This window comes from Ranitomeya variabilis, chromosome 2, assembly GCF_051348905.1.
Source record: "Ranitomeya variabilis isolate aRanVar5 chromosome 2, aRanVar5.hap1, whole genome shotgun sequence".
Lineage (NCBI taxonomy): Eukaryota > Metazoa > Chordata > Amphibia > Anura > Dendrobatidae > Ranitomeya > Ranitomeya variabilis.
In genome coordinates, this window is record NC_135233.1 from 307,520,573 (window position 1) to 307,541,949 (window position 21,377).

Below are 21,377 nucleotides of genomic sequence, written 5' to 3' on the forward strand. Positions count from 1 at the left end.
CTTTTTGCTCCCTATTCACCCATGTTACAAAGACTGCCGAATCATGGACGGTGAATGATTCACAAACTGATGTTGTAAATAGTTTGCACCTTCTTCAAGGTGCTCTCTACTGGTTTTACATAAAGAAAGGACTCTTTGTGAAGATACTGTTCTTGAAAACTGTACCGGAGTCCTTGCTGCGTACGGACTTGCAGCTTGAGAAGTTGCACTACCTCATAGAGACTTGGTCCCCTCTTAAAGGGGATGTCCACATCTTGCACTTATGAACAGTGTTGCCTTAAGATGGTTAAATGGCAATAATGTCTTGAAAGAAAAAGTTAAATGTAGCTAACTAGTTGATTGTAAGAAATGTTTAATGATGTTGATAGTAGAATGAGGATAGAGAGTGAACCCGTACGGGGTTAGTTAGTGAGTCCTCCTAGGAGCCATATAGAGATGGCTCAGTGATCTTGAACTGAAAGAAAAATGATATGTTCTATACTGTGTATAGTAGTGGAAGGACAGTAGGCCCGGGCGGAAAGGGGCGGTCCTGTAACAGAAAGGAGAGGCAGCAGGCCTGGAGCAGTTAGGACAGGCGGTCCTGCAGACGTAAAGTAGGAGAATGCAGAAAAGTTGATTAGCCTTATAATGTCTTATAAGAAGGTCTTTAGTGGATTTAGCGAGTACGTCCTTAAAGGCAATGTTAAATTATTGTTCACAAATTTTGCACTTAGTAGAATACCCGGTTGGGTAAAAGAAGTTATTTATAGTATGTTATTTAAAGTATTTAACTATGTTTGTAACGTTCAAGTGTCCTCACCTCCCATAAAGGGAAGCTCTGTTAAAAAGTTTACTTGTACTTGCATTTTCCAAAATTGTATGTCTTTTTGCTGACATGTATTGTTGTTTTCTTCCCAGTCCTGGAGTACTGGATTTAACCGGGGGGGAGTGCAGCGCCCCAGAGTCCTGGTCGTTGCAGTACTATTGCTCCACCACTAAGGGGGGCTATGGTACGTCTGATGGCACTGAAGGAGTTCATCTGACCAGGTATCACAGACACCAATACATTTCACAGTCTGGCCTCCAGGGGGAGCTAAGGGCACTATGTATTAGGCCACTCCTCACAGTCTGGTAAAACTGGGGGTTGGATAGGAAGTTAGGACAGAAAGCTGACTGGGTTGGAACCAGGCAACACCTTGTGGCAGAGGGTGTTGTAGGGGAAGACTCGGAGAGGTCCCTGTCAGGGGTGGGATCCTGACAGAGGCCTAGCAACCAGAGAGAACGTTACGGGACCGCGCCTGCACGATATAGCGGCGGTACCCCAAGGAAGGACAAGAAACAAGGTTTATTGTGCTGAGTGAGAAACGAGATCAACGCAGCAAGGAGAATACCAGTAGGAGTCGTGCTGTAAGACGAGGCAACATCCTATTGAGGCGCATAACCGGTGGCCGGAACGCCGAGGAAGTATAGAGCTCCAAGCCAAACTTCAAACCTACAGCAGGACAGTCAGTTACAGGCAGGCTGTCTCACCCAGACCCAGGAAGACACAGGGGGGTAACAACAGGAGTGGGGCGACGCTGGAGTCCCGGAAGAGCTCCGAGCCTCCCCGTCATACGGGTGCGTCCTAACCGTAAGATCAGGGGGACGTAGAGGGAGAACATCAGAATCGAGTTGTGAGGGAACACGAGAAACAGACACAACAGTTGTGGGGTACTATCCCGTAAGCACAGCAGGGGAGGACCACAACACACAAGCGCAGGAAGGTAGGCACAGATTTCCACCTGCAAAGGGAACTCTGGAGGTGCCATCGGACCGGCCGGACTTGCACAGCCCGGTTAACCGTATTCCAGACTGAGGACTCAGAAGCCTTCAGTAAAGAGGTAAAGAGACTGCAACCTGGTGTCCTCGTTATTGACCGCGACCGGCACTACACCGCACCATAACATCAGCACCATACCACCATCTTTCATTGTGCGCCCCTCAGCAGGGTCACGGACCGGGCCTAGCCACCGTGACAACCCCAGAGCAGAGACTCAGAGGCCCGGTACCGGGTACCCCTCGGCCCTGCGGCAGTGGGGGCGCTACACATAGGATGACCAGAAGTTAGGAAAAGTACAAAGAAGAGCCACAAAACTGGTAAGGGGCATGGAGGATCTTAGTTATGAGGAAAGATTAAAAGAATTACATTTATTTAGACTTGGGAAAAGGTGTCTAAAGGTACCGTCACACTCAGCGACGCTGCAGCGATATAGACAACGAGCCGACCTAAATTAGATCGCTGGAGCGTTGCTGTTTAGGTCGCTGTAGAGACGTCAAACACAGCAACTCCAGAACGATGCAGGAGCGATCCAGTGATGTAACGGTGACTCACTTCTCGTTCTCGCTGGTTGTTAGCTCCATTACATCCATTGTTAGCGTCGTTGCTTTTGATGTCAAACATGACGATACACGCCGACCTGGCGACGAAATAAAGTTCTGGACTTCTAGCTCCGACCAGCGATGGCACAGCGGGATCCAGATCGCTGCTGCGTGTCAAACACAACAAGATCGCTATCCAGGACGCTGCAACGTCACAGATTGTTGTCGTTCTCGTTGCAAAGTTGCTGAGTGTGACGGTACCTTAAGAGTGGACATGATTAACTTGTACAAGAACATAAATGAGCCATACAAAATGTATGGTCAAAGACTTCATGTAAAACTCCCTCAAAAGACAAGAGGGTACTACCAACTTCTGGAGTAAGAATGGTTCAGTCTCTGTAAGAAGCAAGGCTTCTTTACATGAAGAACCGTTAGTGGAACATCATACCGTTGATTGTTTCAAAAAGGGCTTAGATGCTATTTATTTTTAGGAGGAAATAAATACTGGTAAATGCGGAACATTTTCGTGCTAAATGCTGATTCATTTGATCAAAACTTAAGAACAGGAAGAAAAACCCTGCTCCTTTAGGTCAGACTGGGTCATGCATTGTTGTAGTTCCTATAACCCATTCCCTTAATCTTTTCCCATCCCTTGATTGAGACCTTGATGGACAGGTGTTCTTTTTCATCCGTACTCTTCAACTTTTGGTTATTATATCACCTGTTTCCTGCACCTTTTCACTAGTTTACCCCTTTTGCAGTTGTCATCTCTAAATTTCAGTCGTCCTTAAGCTAGTGGGTGGAGACTAGCTGCTATAATGTCTTTCTTCACGGCTTCCCTTTTTTCTGTAGCACATTTTCAGAATCTGCAGCACTTTTGAGGACTTCATAGAGCATTACTGATCATAGTAGCTAATAAACGATCACTGGGGTAAGATAAAACACTTACTAGAAAGCTCAAGTGCTAACTCTTTGTGTCTTTGCCTTTCTCGCTCTGCTTTTTCCTTTTTCTCCATCCTCCCTTTATGATAAATATTCCCTTTAAATGAAATTTGTCACCACATCTGAGAGCAGCATGATGTAGGGGCACAGACCCTGTTTGCAGCAATACATCACTTACTGGGCTGCTTGCTGCAGTTTGATAAAATCCTTGATTTATCATTGAAGCTCTACCAGTTCTCTGAATGCTGAGCTCTGTATAATCCCACCCACACCACTGATTGGCCGCTTTCTGTTTGCACTGTGCATAGTCAGAAAGCTCCTAATCAGTAGTGGGGGCGGGATTGGACTACATGGCAGCAGGTTTACTAGTTCTATAGAAATAATCTCCTGCTAATAAAACAATTATTTTATAACAACTACTTGAAGCAGACCAGTAAGTGACACATTGCTGTAATCAGAGACTCTACTTCTACTCCATGCTGCTCTCAGATTAATTAGTAAAAACCTGGTGATAGATTCCCTTTAAGTGAAGTATTTTATTCTTGATATTTGTAATAGTATCCACAGAAATGACAGATACACTAAAACAATGCAAAAGGTTCCTTGCCACTTTCAATTTTCATGCTTGAGCAGTTTATTAAGCATATCTCTGCAGAGAAAAATAACCTGTGTACAGAATGATCTGCTATTTGCCCTTGAGTGTTCAACTAGTTTACAAGGTCTGCTTCACTCCACGGCAGAAAAAAACACTTGTGTCACTACTGATCAGTTCAATGCTGAAGACATTGATGCGATTGTGGCTGTAGATACAAGACATAAAAATGATAGCGTGAGATTAAAGGGTCTAGAGATAGGCATCACGTTCTATAAAGGTGTGAGGGTATGTGATTAGATTACATCTCACATCCTTCCTACACTCCAAGGTTTTTTTGGGGGAGGAAATTGTATTATAAATTATTTTCTAAGAAAAAAAAACTCCTGATGCAACACTCCATATCCTTTTCCTTCATAGGGTTTCTATTCTTTTGAGTTCTTTTTGACACATCCAGTTTTTTAAATCCAAGTAGCTTTTAAGGGAAGATCCGCCAAGGAATATACAGGGCAGATTATTAGTCAGATGATATAACCAAGATGACAAATGTTAGAAAGTCTGCAGGCACCTGGGGAAATAAAAAAAGGTTTGATTTGGAATTAAAGGGTTTGATTCAATTCAATGGGTGGGAGTTCCCTGCCTGGTTACAGCATCCTGTGTGTCACATAGTAAACAGTATGAACATATCCAAATAAATGAGGGTGCAAAGTGGTGAAAAGTGTGACTTTACTATGCAAAAGACAAAACATTAATTTTAACTGGTTTGTTACTTTAATAAAGGGTTTATGTCCAGAATTAGAAAAATTCGACTGCATTTGTCCAAAAATAGTAGTTCCGCACATGTCCACGGGTCATGGCTGGGATTGCAGCTCTGATCCAATCCAATACCTCACACAACCTGTAGACATGTGTGGTACTGCTTTTAGAAAAAAAAATTTCTAATACAGCCTGTGTAAACATTACATTCCAGTAGTCGAATGACAGATGACGACTTACCAGTTGGTGAATGATAGGAACCTTCTGACTAAGGCTAGTTTCACGTTTGCGGATGGAGGTGCTGCGGAGGGCTGCGTACGTCCTCACTGAAGCTCCGCCCACCGCCGCACCTCCTCCGGTCAGCTCCGCATCGGCATGCGTACCCTATCTTTACCATTAGGTACGCAGGCCATGCGGATGTATGCGGATGCCTCCGCATGCGTCGTTTTGATGGTGCGGCAACCGCACCAGATTGCAACTCGTTGCATTCGGAGCAGGTTGCCGCACCGTCAAAGTGACGTATGCGGAGGCATCCGCATACATCGGCATGGCCTGCGTACCTAATGGTAAAGATAGGGTACGCACGCCGCATGCCAATGTAGGCGGAGCTGACCAGAGGAGGTGCGGCAGTGGGCGGAGCTTGACAGAGGATGCACGCAGCCCTCCGCAGCACCTCCATCCACAAAAGTGAAACCAGCCTTAGCCAACTAGCTGGCTACTCTGCACTAATGAGAGGTAAGACTCTAGAAACAAATGTCTACAGACGAGTGTCTGTAGGAGAATTCTTTTGCTCAATATTCTATGTCACATGGCAATGTCTATCAAAGAGGCCAAGCTGTACTCCCAAAGAAGCTTTCCTCCCAAGGGTATCAGGCTCCGTAATGCCACTTATTAGAGGTAGCGATCCTGAAAGTCAATGCTGGACCCTTTAAAGAATGCATCTCAGCACATAAAAAGGGTCCAGTTTTTGCTTATGGCGTTTCTCCTGCTCCCATTGCTATTCAGTTTTTGTTGTGTTCTTTTGTTGTTGTATTTTGTTTTTGCTTTTTAAAATCCACTATACAGTGGAAGAGATATCGGCCTTTTCATTCAGTGATAATTTTCATAGTCTTTACCAAGGAAGCATCGTTCAAAGAGTAAAAATGCAAAGCAGCCCAACATATGTTTCCGGAGAATCTTGTAACCAACCCCCCTTTGTAAAGACCCTGAAAGTAAGCACAAAATAAAAAAAAAAACATATGTTTGGTACCGTATGGTAAATAAAAACGGAATTCTCAGGGAAGCATCAGTAATGAAATAAAAAGTAAAAACTTTTCTTTTAAAAGATCTGATATCGACTTTTAGGGTAGATACCACTAATATGTGGTTGTAGGAAGTCTACGTTCTTCTTGAAGTGGGTAAGCTAATTTGCATTCCTTTTTTGCAGAGCATAGACTAGCTTCCTTAATGCACCACTCCAGCAGGGTTTTTTATTGCACCATTGGAGTGGTGCTTTCAATGTAATTCTCCTGCCCCCTGTCTCGTACTCACCTGCCGCTGCCTTTGCTTTTCAGCGTTGCTCCCATTGGTCTCTGGCAAAAAGTGACTTGCCGAAAGGTTAAGTGTTTCCTGACGTGGTGTAGGGGTCACTTTCCAACATAAGTGTCACAAAGGTGTTGGGACATTGGGTGCTTACCAGGTCCCTAGACCTAGGGGCGCCCTGGCCTATTCCTGTCCCCAGATGACTCCTGAAGGTGGAGACGCCTGGTTCATGTGCCTTGCTATGCTCCTATATCAACCCTTATCTGTCCCCTCCCCTAACCAGGGTAGTGGGAAGCTGAATTGTATAGAAATACACTAACCAGACAAACAAGGGAAGATGGACAGAGATAAATAAAAATACCAACCATACAAAATACACACATCAAACAACAGAGTGGAACACAGGGGATTTAAAGTAAGGAGAAACCAAATAGGAGAGGATGAGGATGTGCACACAGACAAAACTCCAAGCAACAATCTCCTGAACAATCTCCAAACACTAACACCAACAACAAACAACATCTCCATCTCCAGAACCAGGCAGTAGGAGCTAACACTGGCAATTCCTAAGTGACAGAGGTAAGCATATATAGCAGAGGGGTGTGACCAACACTGAATAACTGAGACAATCCAAGTAGGAAAGCTCCAGGAGCTTCAGCTGAACAGATTATCCCTTGTACTGCCGGCAAGGAAAAAACCTGCACTGTGTAATAAGATGGTGAAGTACTTCTAAACAGTGCTGGAGTGCAGGGAACCAGACACCGTGGTCTTCTGGCCCCTCTCTGTTGATGGATTGCTGTGACATCAAGTCTATGAAAGCTTCGTTCTGGCTATCTTAGACTTGCATTGAGAGCTTATGATGTAACTTTTGAGATCCAACCAGGGAGAAGCTGTGCTCACAAGATGGCGCCACAGGACCGGAGCGGTGACGACAAATGGTGAAAACCCCAGAGGGTGAGTATATGACTAAGGGCAGGGGACTTACATGACAGAATACTCAGCCAAAGTCTTTTCGGACGCACACCCATCTGTAGATATCTTTTTTTAAGATTCTTATTCCTGATTAGTGCTCAGTACTAGTTGGCTAGGTAAGGAGCCTTTTATGCAGGGGGTGGAGACAGTCAAAGCGGGATAAGGAGATTTATAGCTAAGGTACTACTCCATGGGATCCTGGTAATGAATAACCTCTACTTACAGTCTATCATTATTCTATTGAGTTGACAGTTATGAAGATACTATATTTACCACAATATAAATTGATCTGTAAACTAATATAGCTATGTATTGTTAATTTCATAAACACAAAGTAGTTTAATATGTTTGCATGTTGAGGATGTATATGGATTATAACATTACTTGGCTATTTGTTACTTTGATATATTGAATCTGACACCAGTTAATGCTACCATCTCAAAGCAGGATAATAGAGGCAGATACCCTGATTCCAGCGATGTGTCACTTATTGGGCTGCTTGTTGTAGTTTTGATATAATTAATCACTGTTTTATCTGCTGCAGATCTAGCAGTTCTCTGAATGCTAAGCAAAGTATAACCCCACCCACACCACTGATTGCCAGCTTTCTCTGAACACTATGCATAGGCAGAAAGCAATCAATCAGTAATGGAGGCAGGGTTATACAGAGCTCATGAATATGAAAGACTACCTGGCAGCAGGTTGACTAGTCCTCTAGTAATAATCTCCTGCTGATAAAACAGTGATTTTTTTCAAAAGTGCAGCAAGCAGCCCAGTGAGTGACACTTTGTTGGAATCAGTGTATATGTCCCTACGTTATGCAGGTCTCAGATTTGACAGCAAAAACCTGGTGGCAGATTTCCTTTAAAATACTGAAGAATATTTCACATCATCAGATTAAAGTTTTACAAACCATTCTAACAAATAGCATTTCCTGACACCTAACTTAAAGAAACAGGAAGGTTCTTGATGCTTAATCTGAGAGGCACACCCAAGTGTGACTCATATCTGCACACCAGTGACTGTAGTTTGAGGTCAAACCGGCCAGCTGTATTTATTTACTACTTGGTCAGCAGGAAATACATTGCCGGGAACTCATCCTGCATCTTCAAGTGCTTCTCACTAAATTAGAATATCATCAAAAATCTAATTTATTTTAGTTCTTCACTACAAAAAGTGAAACTCATATATTATATAGAGTCATTACAAACAGAGTGATCAATTTCAAATGTTTATTTCTGTTAATGTTGATGATTATGGCTTACACCCAATGAAAACCCAAAAGTCATTATCTCAGGAAATTAGAATACTTTATAACACCAGCTTGAAAAATTATTTTAAAATCCGAAATGTTGGCCTACTGAAATGTATGTTCAGTAAATGCACTCAATACTTGGTCGGGGCTCCTTTTTCATCAATTACTGCATCAATGCGGCGTGGCATGGAGGCGATCAGCCTGTGGTACTGCTGAGGTATTATGGAAGCCCAGGTTGCTTTGATAGCAGCCTTCAGCTCATCTGCATTGTTGGATCTGGTATCTCTCATCTGGCCTTTGAAGCATTGACGAGCACAGCTGCATTATAGCAGAGCTCCTGCCTGTAAAATATTTTAACCCCTTCAGATGGATTTACCTCGTGGGACGTGACAGTTCATCAGAGGGTATGTATATTGTTGGTTTATTATTTTTCCAAGCAAGGGTCTTCAGGTGGATTGAGAGAGCAATAAAATATTAAAACAACCGGTGTGTTTATTTCATTAAAATACTTTTTAATCATGTGTGTGTGTTTTTTTAACCCTTTCATACAATTGGATTAATAATGGATAGGTGTCATAATTGACGCCTCTCCATTATTAATCTGGCTTAATGTCACCTTACAATAGCAAGGTGGCATTAACCCTTCATTACCCCATATCCCACTGCTACACGGGAGTGGGAAGAGAGAGGCCAAGTGCCAGAATTGGCGCATCTTCCAGATGTGCCTTTTCTGGGGTGGCTGGGGGCAGATGTTTGTAGCCAGGGGGGCCAATAACCATGGACCCTCATTAGGCTATTAATATCTGCCCTCAGTTACTGGCTTTACCACTCTGGCGGAGAAAATTGTGCGGGAGCCCATGCCAATTTTTTCTGCGATTTAACCCTTAAATTTAATAGCTACAGCGCCGAAATTTTGCACATACACACTACTAACATTAGTAGTGTGAAATATGCAAAAAAAAAAGGGGGATATGACATGGTTTACTGTATGTAAACCATGTCTCATATCATGTCGGGTTTAGGCAGGAGAAATGAAAAGCCGGCAATTGAATTACCGGCTTTTCACATATATCGCGCTGAAGTAAATATAAATATATATATATATATATATGTGTCTCAATGACATATATATAAAAAACGAAACCCGACTTTGGAGCGAAGATCGCCGACGGCCGACCTGATCCCACAGTGAGATCGGGTCGGGTTTCACGAAACCCGACTTTCCCAAAAGTCAGCGACTTTTGAAATTGGCCGATCTGTTTCGCTCAACCCTAGTGGAGACTACTGAAACAGACTAAGGAACCTTTTTAAACACTTAGGAAGCCTTTGCAGGTTTTTTTGGTTATTATTCTAATTTACTCAGATAATGACTTTTGGGTTTTCATTGACTGTAAGCCATAATCATCAACATTAACAGAAATAAACACTTGAAATAGATCACTTTGTTTGTAATGACTCTATATAATATATGAGTTTCACTTTTTGTATTGAAGAACTGAAATAAATTAACTTTTTGATGATATTCTAATTCAGTGAGAAGAAGCACTTGTATAAATCCACTCTTCTCATCCTCTGCATCATTAAATATCCCGTGATCTAAGCCTTTTGTAATATGTAACTTTGGGGCAAATAAAAGTGTCCCAGTAATTGTGAAGGTTGTGTTGTCCACAGGAGCCAGAGAGGAAGAGGAGAGGATCTCCTTTTATGCTTGAAGGTCAATGAGCAATAAAAACTGAAATATCAAATAGACTTAATAGAAGTAGTTGTTTGTTCAGATGTCCATCTGAAGAACCTTAACAAAAAGCAGCTTTCAGTGAAGTATAAAAGCTTAATTAATCAGTGGACCAGCTACATGGAGCCATCTGTGGTGTTCTGGAGATTTGAGGCTCTCAAGCCAAGCATTAGTAAATCAGCTAGAGGCTGGGATATTATTTTCTTTGACTACAATTCTTTAAAACTTTGGCAAACTTGAACTTAAAAAGTTAAAGAGTCTTTGTTTTTCTAATGCTTTTTCCCATACAAAAGGGACAGGAAACTGAATGTTCTGTCACCTCGTGTTCTTAGTTGCCAAATACTAGTGTCTTATTCAAAAGGGAAAAAATAAGAAGTATTCTTCTTATTGATCTAGATGTGCCACCATTCTGCAACAAATTGTGGGTGGGGATGGTACTGACCATGGACAGAATGTATCAGCTGCTGGCCGTATAATCAAAGCCATGAGTGTTTTACTCTGAAACGCTGCGGTTTTTCAGAGAAAGGCATACTCTTAATAGCAGCCGGGAACCAAGCCGCTTGGGTGACTAGTCATACAGGTTCCCTGGCAGCTTCTCCCAACCCGCTGACAGTGACTAGCAAGCCTCTGCCTACATGTGCTTATAGGCAGAGACCTGTCAGTCACTGTCAGCGGGCGGGGTGAAGCTGCCAGGAACCCACCTGTATGACTAGTCGTCACCCATGCGGCTTGGTTCCCGGCTGCTGTTAAGAGTATGCCTTTCTCTGAAACCCTGCAATGTTTCAGAGTAAAACACACATGACTTTGATTATACAGCCATCAGCTGATACATGTTGCCCATAATTCATGTCAGTTTCTCTTAACGCTCCCATACACCTTAGACTAATATCACTCATACCAGCAGATATTGACATGTTTGAGCAATGGTCTAATGTTTTTTGGAGCCCGGATATTGCTCAAGCTGCCAATCAGGCTTGGTAGTGTGGAGATATTGAATACGTTTTCATTCACATTTAGCTGGACTCATATACTGCTTATCTTTTCATAGCAGGACTATACAGCCATTATGACATGCTTTCCCAGAGTTAATACTTGCATTTAATAATGCATACAATTTGTATTGTGACAGATCAATGAAAATTACTGTGTGCCTCTCCATGAAAATCGCACTGTGATGCCACGGCACACATAACCCGGATAACCTACAGTAATATCCTACATAAGGATAATAAACACAGTGATGTCATAATACAGAGATGGAAATAGAGTGATGTCATATTATAAAGATAAAGAATCATAACTTTAATAAGGACAGTGATGTCACAGCATGAAGGTAATGACCAAGGCAAAGCAGCAGCACAGTAGTGGTGTTCCCATAATGGGGAATGATGCACCCCCTGATCGCAGAGTTTCACTGTTTAAGAAAAGTATTCAATCTTATCAGGATCACAAATCAGGAATATAAAACACAGTTATATCACAATTCTTGGTCAATAAATACTCTGTGAAGTCAAAGAAAAAAAGTTATTGCACACAGTGATGTCACAAATTAGGATTTATGTGCACAGTGATGTAAGAAAATGGGATTATTGTGAACAGTAATGTCACAGAACAGAGATAATAAACTCGTAACTTATAAGCTACAAATACACAGCAATACCACCATAAAAGAATTGTGATATTGAGGGTCTCGGTTTATAGATGTCAATAGGGCATAGGAGTTTCAAACTGTACATCTGCTGTCACAGCCTGCGGCAAAAAGAACCTCCATAAGACAAGAATAATGCACACAGTGGTGCCACCACGCTGGATCATTATACAAAGATAATGGACTCAGTGGAGTCACAGCACTGAATTATAATACAAGGATAATGCACATAGTGGTGTCACAGCACTGGATTATAATACAAGGATAGTGCACATAGTGGTGTCACAGCACTGGATGGATTATCATACAAGGATAATGCACACAGTGGTGTCACAGCACTAGATCATAATACAAGGATAATGCACATAGTGGTGTCACAGCACTGGATTATAATACAAGGATAGTGCACATAGTGGTGTCACAGCACTAGATCATAATACAAGGATAATGCACATAGTGGTGTCACAGCACTGGATTATAATACAAGGATAATGCACACAGTGGTGTCACAGCACTAGATCATAATACAAGGATAATGCACATAGTGGTGTCACAGCACTGGATTATAATACAAGGATAGTGCACATAGTGGTGTCACAGCACTGGATGGATTATAATACAAGGATAATGCACACAGTGGTGTCACAGCACTAGATCATAATACAAGGATAATACACATAGTGGTGTCACAGCACTAGATCATAATACAAGGATAATGCACATAGTGGAGTCACAGCACTAGATCATAATACAAGGATAATGCACTTAGTGGTGTCACAGCACTAGATCATAATACAAGGATAATGCACATAGTGGTGTCACAGCACTAGATCATAATGCAAGGATAATGCACATAGTGGTGTCACAGCACCGGATTTAAACGGCTGAAGAGAAAAAATAGCACAAAATAGGGTCTTATCTGATCGTAATTACTAAAAATGGTATCAATATATGCTGACCTGATCCCAGGCTGTATGGCTGCTGCAGACCCGCGGGTGATTGCACCAGAGAAATACGTAACAAATGGAAGGTTTGTGATCTGTATCCGCACTGCCAGGTGATGAAGAAACATCAAATCCCAGATATAATGTAAAACAAAAGTTTTTTTTGTTATTTTTCTATGCGTTTCGAAGTGTAGCCCACTTATTCAGGAAACAAAAAAAACATATGATATAGTTTTTGTTTCCTGAATAAGTGGGCTACACTTCGAAACGCGTAGAAAAATAGCAAAAAAACGTTTGTTTTACATTATCTCTTGGATTTGATGTTTCTTCATCACCTGGCAGCGTAGATACAGACCACAAACTTTCCATTTTTTACACAGCACTGGATCATAATACAAGGACAATGCACAATAATGTTAGCCCCCCCGCGTAAACCTGAAAGAAATATAGCGGGGGTCTCATGGCCTCATGGACCCTGTCATTTAATATGACTTTCTGTCAGAAGAAAGGTCAAATAAAGGTCAGGTCAGTCATCTCTGAAAGTGTGACACTGGTTTTATCCAGTTTTTTCTGGTATGTTTGGCAGCTATTGTAACGGTTTTCTATTGGCTGTTAGCAGCTTTGCCGCTCTTTTTTTGAATATATAAACACCTGTTTTGTGGTATCTGGTCATTCTGTCAGCGGAAGAAGATAAAGAAGACCCCACCCTCCCTCCCCTGAATTCTTGTAATTTTACTGTCGTGTAGTTTAATTGTGGGAAAATCACCCATGTCTGGGTGGATTGGTTTATTGGAAAAGTTTGGTACTTTGGTTTTATAATTTATGGAGTTTATTTATTGGTGATTAATTAATTTATGTAACCCTAAATAAACTACACGGCCATTTTTATCCACAATTAAAGCGTTTTGTGTTTTTATTGTATGAATGGGTTCTATGAGGCCATGCAAGGATAATAACATCAAATATTTTTCTTGTGTTTTTCACTTTTTGAAAGTGAAACTGTACAGAATGGAGAAATAATAAGCTGGGAGGGTAAAACGTGTTGTGTATACATAGCTGCAGTGCAGAGAGACAGAGACGGGGCTTTTTGTGACTGCAGGATGCTCTCGGTCAGCGTGGGGTCATCTGGACTTCAGTCCGGAAATGCTGCTGTCTCATCTTACAGGGCAGGTATGAAGCACAGATCCTAAAACAAGCGCTGGCTTACATTACCTCTGACTGGTGCTTATACAGCAGCACTTCACATCCTGCGATCTGTCATCATCTAATGTCATTTTGTAGAAAGTTCTCTCACTGCGGGCCCAGATTTACCACCTAGATCATCCGAGTGTTAATGCCGGGTATGGTAATTCTATAAACAATAAATATTCAGTTTATGCAAAAAGCATCAAAGCATGCAGAATCCTTCCTACAGTGATATTACCATTTACCCCGTTGTTTAAAGCCAAATTCCAGTGATCGCTTTAATTTGACCATTTGTTTGTGCGAGTGTAATCACAGTAGTTATATATTCACTAGTCGCCGTCTTCTCCGATCTCTTCTGGCGTCACATGACTGCATCTGTATCCTGTCGGATCAGTGTGTACAGCGTCGGTCACTTTCTCAATGTAAGTCTATGAGGCTCAGAACAAGGCTCTATAGAAATTCAAAGTGACCTCTGCTCCACGCGGCAACCACTGTGTGATTCGGCAGGCCACAAATGCAGTCACATGACGCCGAAGTGCCACTGAAATTGGCTGAAGATGGCGACCGGTGACCGTCTATTAGAAATGGCCAGTTAACTAAGCAAGTTTCTCATGTACAGCACCATGGAATTAATGGTGCTATATAAATAAATAATAATAAAAAAGGAGAGCGTGCCTGCAAGCTCTTTGCCATACCCTGCTTGCAAGTGCTGCTCTGAATCTGGTCAAAGCCGCCTCTGTTAGTAGCATCAGACAGTGCACAGTTTGGGACATCAGCTCAGGATACTGCTGGTCCAAACCGTTAGTTATTAGGGGCAACTGGTAACTCAGCAAACAGGAAGCCGGGAGGCAGAGGAGCGGTGCACTCTTAAAGTCAGAAGATGAGACTAACACCTTCAAAAAGTTATCTCATCATCAATATATCAAAAAGATACACCATAACTGGTCTATAGGTAGCAGGGTGCAATGCTTGGAACTGCTAAAGAGGCCCATGAGGCACTGTCAGGAATGAAGAGGTGGCTGCATATGGATGGGGCTTTCTTCATTCATTTCTATAAGAGGTCTAAATATTGCTGAGGGCGCCTGCTGAATAAAAACAATTATTTACACTCAGAGGTTGAAAAATGTATGTAAATGACTTGTCCTGTCCTGGTCTCCACTGAGAAATAGATGCAAACTAACAAACTGCCCCAAGTGGCTTGCTAGTGATCCAATGTGCATCACCAACATGGTCTTCTCAAGCAAAACTTCCCACTATACAGTATAGCTAAAAAAAACAACATTTTTTTATCCTCAGGTGATTGCATCACATACCTTCTCTTCAGTCATAGAGGTGGCACTTTCTATCTTTCCAGTCACGGCTAGTCACTGTCAAATTATTCACGCCCATCACAGCCTGATTGACATTGAGGCAGTCCAGGTAATCAATCGTTCAGTAAATCCTACACTTACGCACTGAATATTACCATTATGTCCACCAGTGCTCCCTGCGCTCCGGTCTCCCGACGGGCTGTTAGGATTGGCGTGCGCCGCGCTGTCACTATGCTCCTGGCCTTGCAGCCTCCCCAAGTCCCTCGCTGAATGCATATGTGCACTCTTAGGCCTAGGCCGCGCACTAGCCGGATGCACTAGGCTTCTGCCAGAGTCCTGACCCGGAAGTGATCTTGCCGGGCGTCCAGTGTCAGGTATATCAGACGGCTTTGGCCGTTCCTCGGCGCCTGATTATTATTTCCTGCACTTTCCTGTGTAGGTGCTCTCCCAGGTCCCTGTATGCTTCCAGTACGTGCTCTGCTCCACTCTGTCTCTGTATGCCTCCAGTGCATGCTCTGCTCTGTCCCTGTACGCTTTCGGTACATGCTCTGCTCTGTCCCTGTATGCCTCCAGTGTGTGCTCTGCTCTGTCCCTGTACACTTTCAGTATGTGCTCTGCTCTGTCCCTGTACGCCTCCAGTACATGCTCTGCTCTGTCCCTGTACGCCTCCAGTACATGCTCTGCTCTGTCCCTGTACACTTTCAGTATGTGCTCTGCTCTGTCCCTGTACGCCTCCAGTACATGCTCTGCTCTGTCCCTGTACGCCTCCAGTACATGCTCTGCTCTGTCCCTGTACACTTTCAGTATGTGCTCTGCTCTGTCCCTGTATGCCTCCAGTACATGCTCTGCTCTGTCCCTGTACACTTTCAGTATGTGCTCTGCTCTGTCCCTGTACGCCTCCAGTACATGCTCTGCTCTGTCCCTGTACACTTTCAGTATGTGCTCTGCTCTGTCCCTGTACGCCTCCAGTACATGCTCTGCTCTGTCCCTGTACGCCTCCAGTGTGTGCTCTGCTCTGTCCCTGTATGCCTCCAGTGTGTGCTCTGCTCTGTCCCTGTACACTTTCAGTATGTGCTCTGCTCTGTCCCTGTACACCTCCAGTACATGCTCTGCTCTGTCCCTGTACGCCTCCAGTACATGCTCTGCTCTGTCCCTGTACACTTTCAGTATGTGCTCGGCTCTGCTCTGTCCCTGTACGCCTCCAGTGCGTGCTCTGCTCTGTGCAGGATCTCTCACCCTCTGTGAACTCTGCCTTGTCCAGGATCCCGTGTCTCCCTATGGCTGCTCTGCCATGTCTCGTTCTTGGTGAGTACCCTGAATCTTCTTGTTGTCTTCGAGCCATCCCTCTGGCACTAGCTATTGCAGTATACCTTCCTCCTGGGCTTGCCCCTAACGGTGCCTGTATAGGGGGCGGTTCCATCAGGTCAAATAATGTTTACTTTTAATACTTTGTAGAGAATCCATTGTAGGCAATGACAGCCTAAAGTCTGCAAGCCATGAATGTTGCTACACACTGGGTTTCCTCCTGTGTGATGCTTTACCGACCTTTACTGCAGCTGACTTCAGTTGTTGCTTGTTTGTGGATTTTTCTCCCTTAAGTTTTGTCTTAAGCATATGAAATGCTGCTCAATGGGGTTGAGATCTGGCGATTGACTCAGCCATTGCAGAATATTCCACTTCTTTGCCTTAAAAAACTCCTGAGTTGCTTTTGCAGCATGTTTGGGTCATTGTCCATCTGTCCTGTGAAGCGCCGTCCAATCAGCCTTGCTGCATTTGTTTGAATTTGATCAGAAAGTATCACCTTGTACACTTCAGATCTCAATTCTGTCTTCAGTCAAGTCATCAATAAATGCTAGTGACCTAGTGCCATTGGAAGCCATCCATGCCCGCGCCATCACACTGCCTCCACCATGTTTTACAGAAGATATTGAGTGCTTTGGATAAAGCTGTACAAAGCCTTCTCCATACTTTCTTTTTCTCATCAATCAGGTTAATCAACAGGTTGATCTTAATTTAATCAGTCCAAAGAATTCTTTTCCACAAGTGAGCTGGCTTCTTTAGATGTTTTTTGGCAAAGTTTAATCTGGCATTTCTATTTTTAAGGCTGATTAATGGTTTGCACCATGTGATGAACCCTCTGTATTTGCTCTCATGAAGTCTTCTCTTTATGGTAGACTGAAGGTACCTTCACACGAAACGACATTATAACGATATCGCTAGCAATCCGTGACGTTGCAGCGTCCTCGCTAGCGATATCGTTTCGTTTGACACGCAGCAGCGATCAGGATCCTGCTGTGATGTCGCTGGTCGCTGAATAAAGTCCAGAACTTTATTTGGTCGTCCGATCGCTGTGTATCGTTGTGTTTGAAAGCAAAAGCAACGATACCAGCGATATTTTACACTGGTAACCAGGGTAAACATCGGGTTACTAAGCGCAGGGCCGCGCTTAGTTACCCGATGTTTACCCTGGTTACTAGCGTAAAATGTAAAAAAAACAAACAGCACATACTCACATTGCGTCCCCTGCAGTCTGCTTCCTCCTCTGACTCAGCGCCGCAAAGTGAAAGTGAAAGCAGCACAGCGGTGACGTCACCGCTCTGCTCTCACTGTACGGCGCTCAGTCAGTCAGGAAGTGGACGCAGGGGGACGTGAATGTAAGTATGTGCTGTTTGTTTTTTTTAGATTTTACGCTGGTAACCAGGGTAAACATCGGGTTACTAAGCGCGGCCCTGCGCTTAGTTACCCGATGTTTACCCTGGTTACCAGGGGACCTCGGCATAGTTGATCGCTGGAGAGCGGTCTGTGTGACAGCTCTCCAGCGACCAAACAGCGACGCTGCAGCGATCGACATCGTTGTCGCTATCGCTGCAGCGTCGCTTCGTGTGAAGGTACCTTAAGATACTGAAATACCTAGTTTCTAGAGAGTGCTCTTCACTGGGATGGATGTTGAGAAGGGGATTTACTTCACCATGGAAAGGATGCTTTGATCATCCACCACTGTTGGATTCTGTTGACGTTTGGGCTTTTTTTGAGTTCGCAATCTCACCAGTGCACTGTTTTTATGCAGAATGTACCAAATTCTGTTGATTTTGCCACTCCTAACATTTTTGCTATCTCTCTGATTGATTTAATCTTTTTTTCAGCCTAATAATGTTCTGTTTTTTTTCCATTGAGAGCTCATTTCACCGCATGTTGTGGGTTCAGAACAACAGCTTCCAAATACAAATGCCACACCTGGAATCAGCTCCAGACCTTTTATTTGCTTAATTGATGATAGTTTAATGAGAAAATAGCCCATGCAACCCATTAAAGAGCTTTTGAGATAATTGTTCAATTACTTATGATCCCTTTAAAAAGAGGTAGTTACATATTAAAGGGTTGCAATTCCTTAACCCAAATTAAAGCTGAGATTTTGCACTTTAAACCTGTATTGATTATATAACTGTATCTTGAAAATGTTTTGGTAAACAGCTGAAATGCCAAAACTTGTGTCAAAGTCCAAATATCTTTAGATCTATCTGTATATATACTACAAGGACCAACTGATGGCACAATATGACCACCGATTGGTAGACTTTTAGTCTTTACCCTTTAGTCTGCGTGTTTATACAGACCAAAGTAAATTACGCGGTCTGAGCAATCTATGCTAGATCACTCAATGGACTTAGGCTGACGTAGTTCTCTGTGATCGACTGTGATCGTGTGACGTGATATTGCAGTACTGTGAACCCATATTGCAACATAATGAAAGCTCACATGGTTGAGCGGTGACCCACAAGCTGCTGAGTCCGCAGATTTGGTTTTCTGGAAACCTACATGTTGTAACATAACCATATTCATTGTAGCATTGCGATATTGTGATATGTCACAAGACCTCAGTCACCACGCAGTTCTACCCTAAATACAGCTTATGGTAAATATACCATAAAGAACATTTTTATTCACTGAAGGCCAAGATAGTGATGAATTGGAATGTAGCTTCATTCAAAAGTTTTATATAGTGAATACACTATGTTTTGACAAAACAAGAAGACCTTTGTAATCCTCTTGACCTTAGACTGATTCAGGGCAAATTCAGCTGTACTGTAGACATTTATGAATATGTCCACATGTCTTTGACTCATTTTTGTTTTACTTCAAAGCAAATCTGCCCAGATTTCAAGGTGTGCGACAACAACGCAAAACCCCTGCATGTTTTTCTTGGTGTAAAATACATTTTCTTGCTATTCAAATAACTCGAAGCATGGTAAATTATGACTTTTACAGAACACATGTAGCTAAGCAGACATAGACATGACTCCCTTGTGTTGTGATTCTGATACTTCATTATCTCAAGGTCTCACATTGCTTATGAATTATGGGTACAGAAATCAGACCAGCAGAACCATGTAGTCACAATTCCCAATTTCTGTTCCCAAAACAAAGCTGTCCAGATTACACATCTGAAGCGGAGACGTTTCCCTATTTATCCTCGGTATCAATTTACCAGCTAAAGAAGTCTTCACGAGCTTTGATTAGACATGCAATTTGGCTATTTCTCACTTGTGTTATTATTTGCTAACGTTTGTGAAAAAAAATAAAAGAATATTTATTTGCATGAAGGAATTGCTTGATATTCCAATAAGATTATAATAGTGGCCACATCGTAAAACATCATAGCAAGAGTTTACCTAATGGTCCAAGTTAGTCGAAGCTTACACAATATCAAGGCACGTAACTGCATCTGCTCAGAAAACGATGATGGTAAATCATCCAGTGGAAGGTTTTAAAGCAGATGCGTTTTTATTAGGTGGTCCAAGATATTTTGTTTTATTGTCCATTATAGGTGTTTTTTAATTAAATGTTTGACTTTATTTTTCCTTTATAAATCCCTCCTTAGGCCTCATTCAGATGTCCGTGGTTCCAGTACATGTTGTATCCATTTTTTTTATTTATTTTTTACAGATACAGCACATACTCATAATAATCTATGATGCTATTCACATGTCCATGTTTTTACACAGAGACATGTCTGATTTTTTCTGGCAGCACAGATGACAATGGTCAATACAAGGCTATCGGTCTGTGAAAATCACGTACAGCACACAGATTTCATCAGTGTACAGTCTGTGTTTAACATTGCAAAGTTTTGTAATTTATTTATTGTTCCATCAGTGAAAAACACTGATGATAAATACAAACATATAGATGACACACTGATGGTAAGAATCGACATGCTGACGGTAAAAACAGACACACTGATGGTAAAAATGGACACACTGATGGTAAAAATGAACACACACTGATGGTAAATATGGAAACACTGATGGTAAAAACTAACACATTTATGGTAAAAATGAACAGACTGATAGTAAAACCGGACACACTGATGGTAAAAACGGACACATTTATAGTAAAAAGGGACACACCGATGACACACTGATGGTAAAAATGAACATACACACAGTACACTGATGATAAAAATGGACACACTGATGGCAAAAACAAACACATGGACCGTAGGCTGAAGACACACTGATCAAAAACACTAATGACACCGCTACCATTTTTGAAGCACTTTAAGTACAGATGTGTGAATGAGGCCCTAGTTGGTTTTACACACATAGCTCCTTCATTCCTACATCACGTGAGGGGACTCTCCATATAAATTACGTGGCCTGTTGTAGTAAATATGGATCTGTAGAATTAGCGCACAATTCACCAACACTGTCGTTTTGTACGCTGGAGTAAGATGTGGCAAATTGCTAAAGAGTCATGCCTCTGAAAGAATTCATTGCATCTTTCAGCTGTCGTGTATCAGAGACAGAAAGCTTCTCGAGTCTAGACTGAAGTACATTTCTGCACTGATTTATGCCACTTTTATGAAGCAAATTATAATTAATTTGTCTAGGCCATTGATGTTTTCGGTTCTAATCCCACCAAGGACAACATCTGCAAGGAGTTTGTATGTTCTCCCCGTGTTTGCGTGGGTTTCCTCCGGGTTCTCCGGTTTCTTCCCACACTCCAAAGACATACTGATAGGAAATCCAGATTGTGAGCCCCAATGGGGACAGTGATGATGTTTGTAAACCGCTGCAGAATATGATGGTGCTACATAAGTAAATAAGGTGTGCCACTTTTTAAAGCAGTTGGCAGAACACAAGTAAAAATATGAAATTTCCACAAACTGATGATGCGAGCCCC

The 21,377-nt window shown here is 42.4% G+C and overlaps 1 protein-coding gene across 1 annotated transcript in view; it reads left to right on the forward strand.

The window, feature by feature from the left end:
* NRK (Nik related kinase) overlaps positions 1-21,377 on the forward strand; it is a 348,898-nt gene that overhangs the window by 93,113 nt on the left and 234,408 nt on the right. The window lies entirely within an intron of this gene.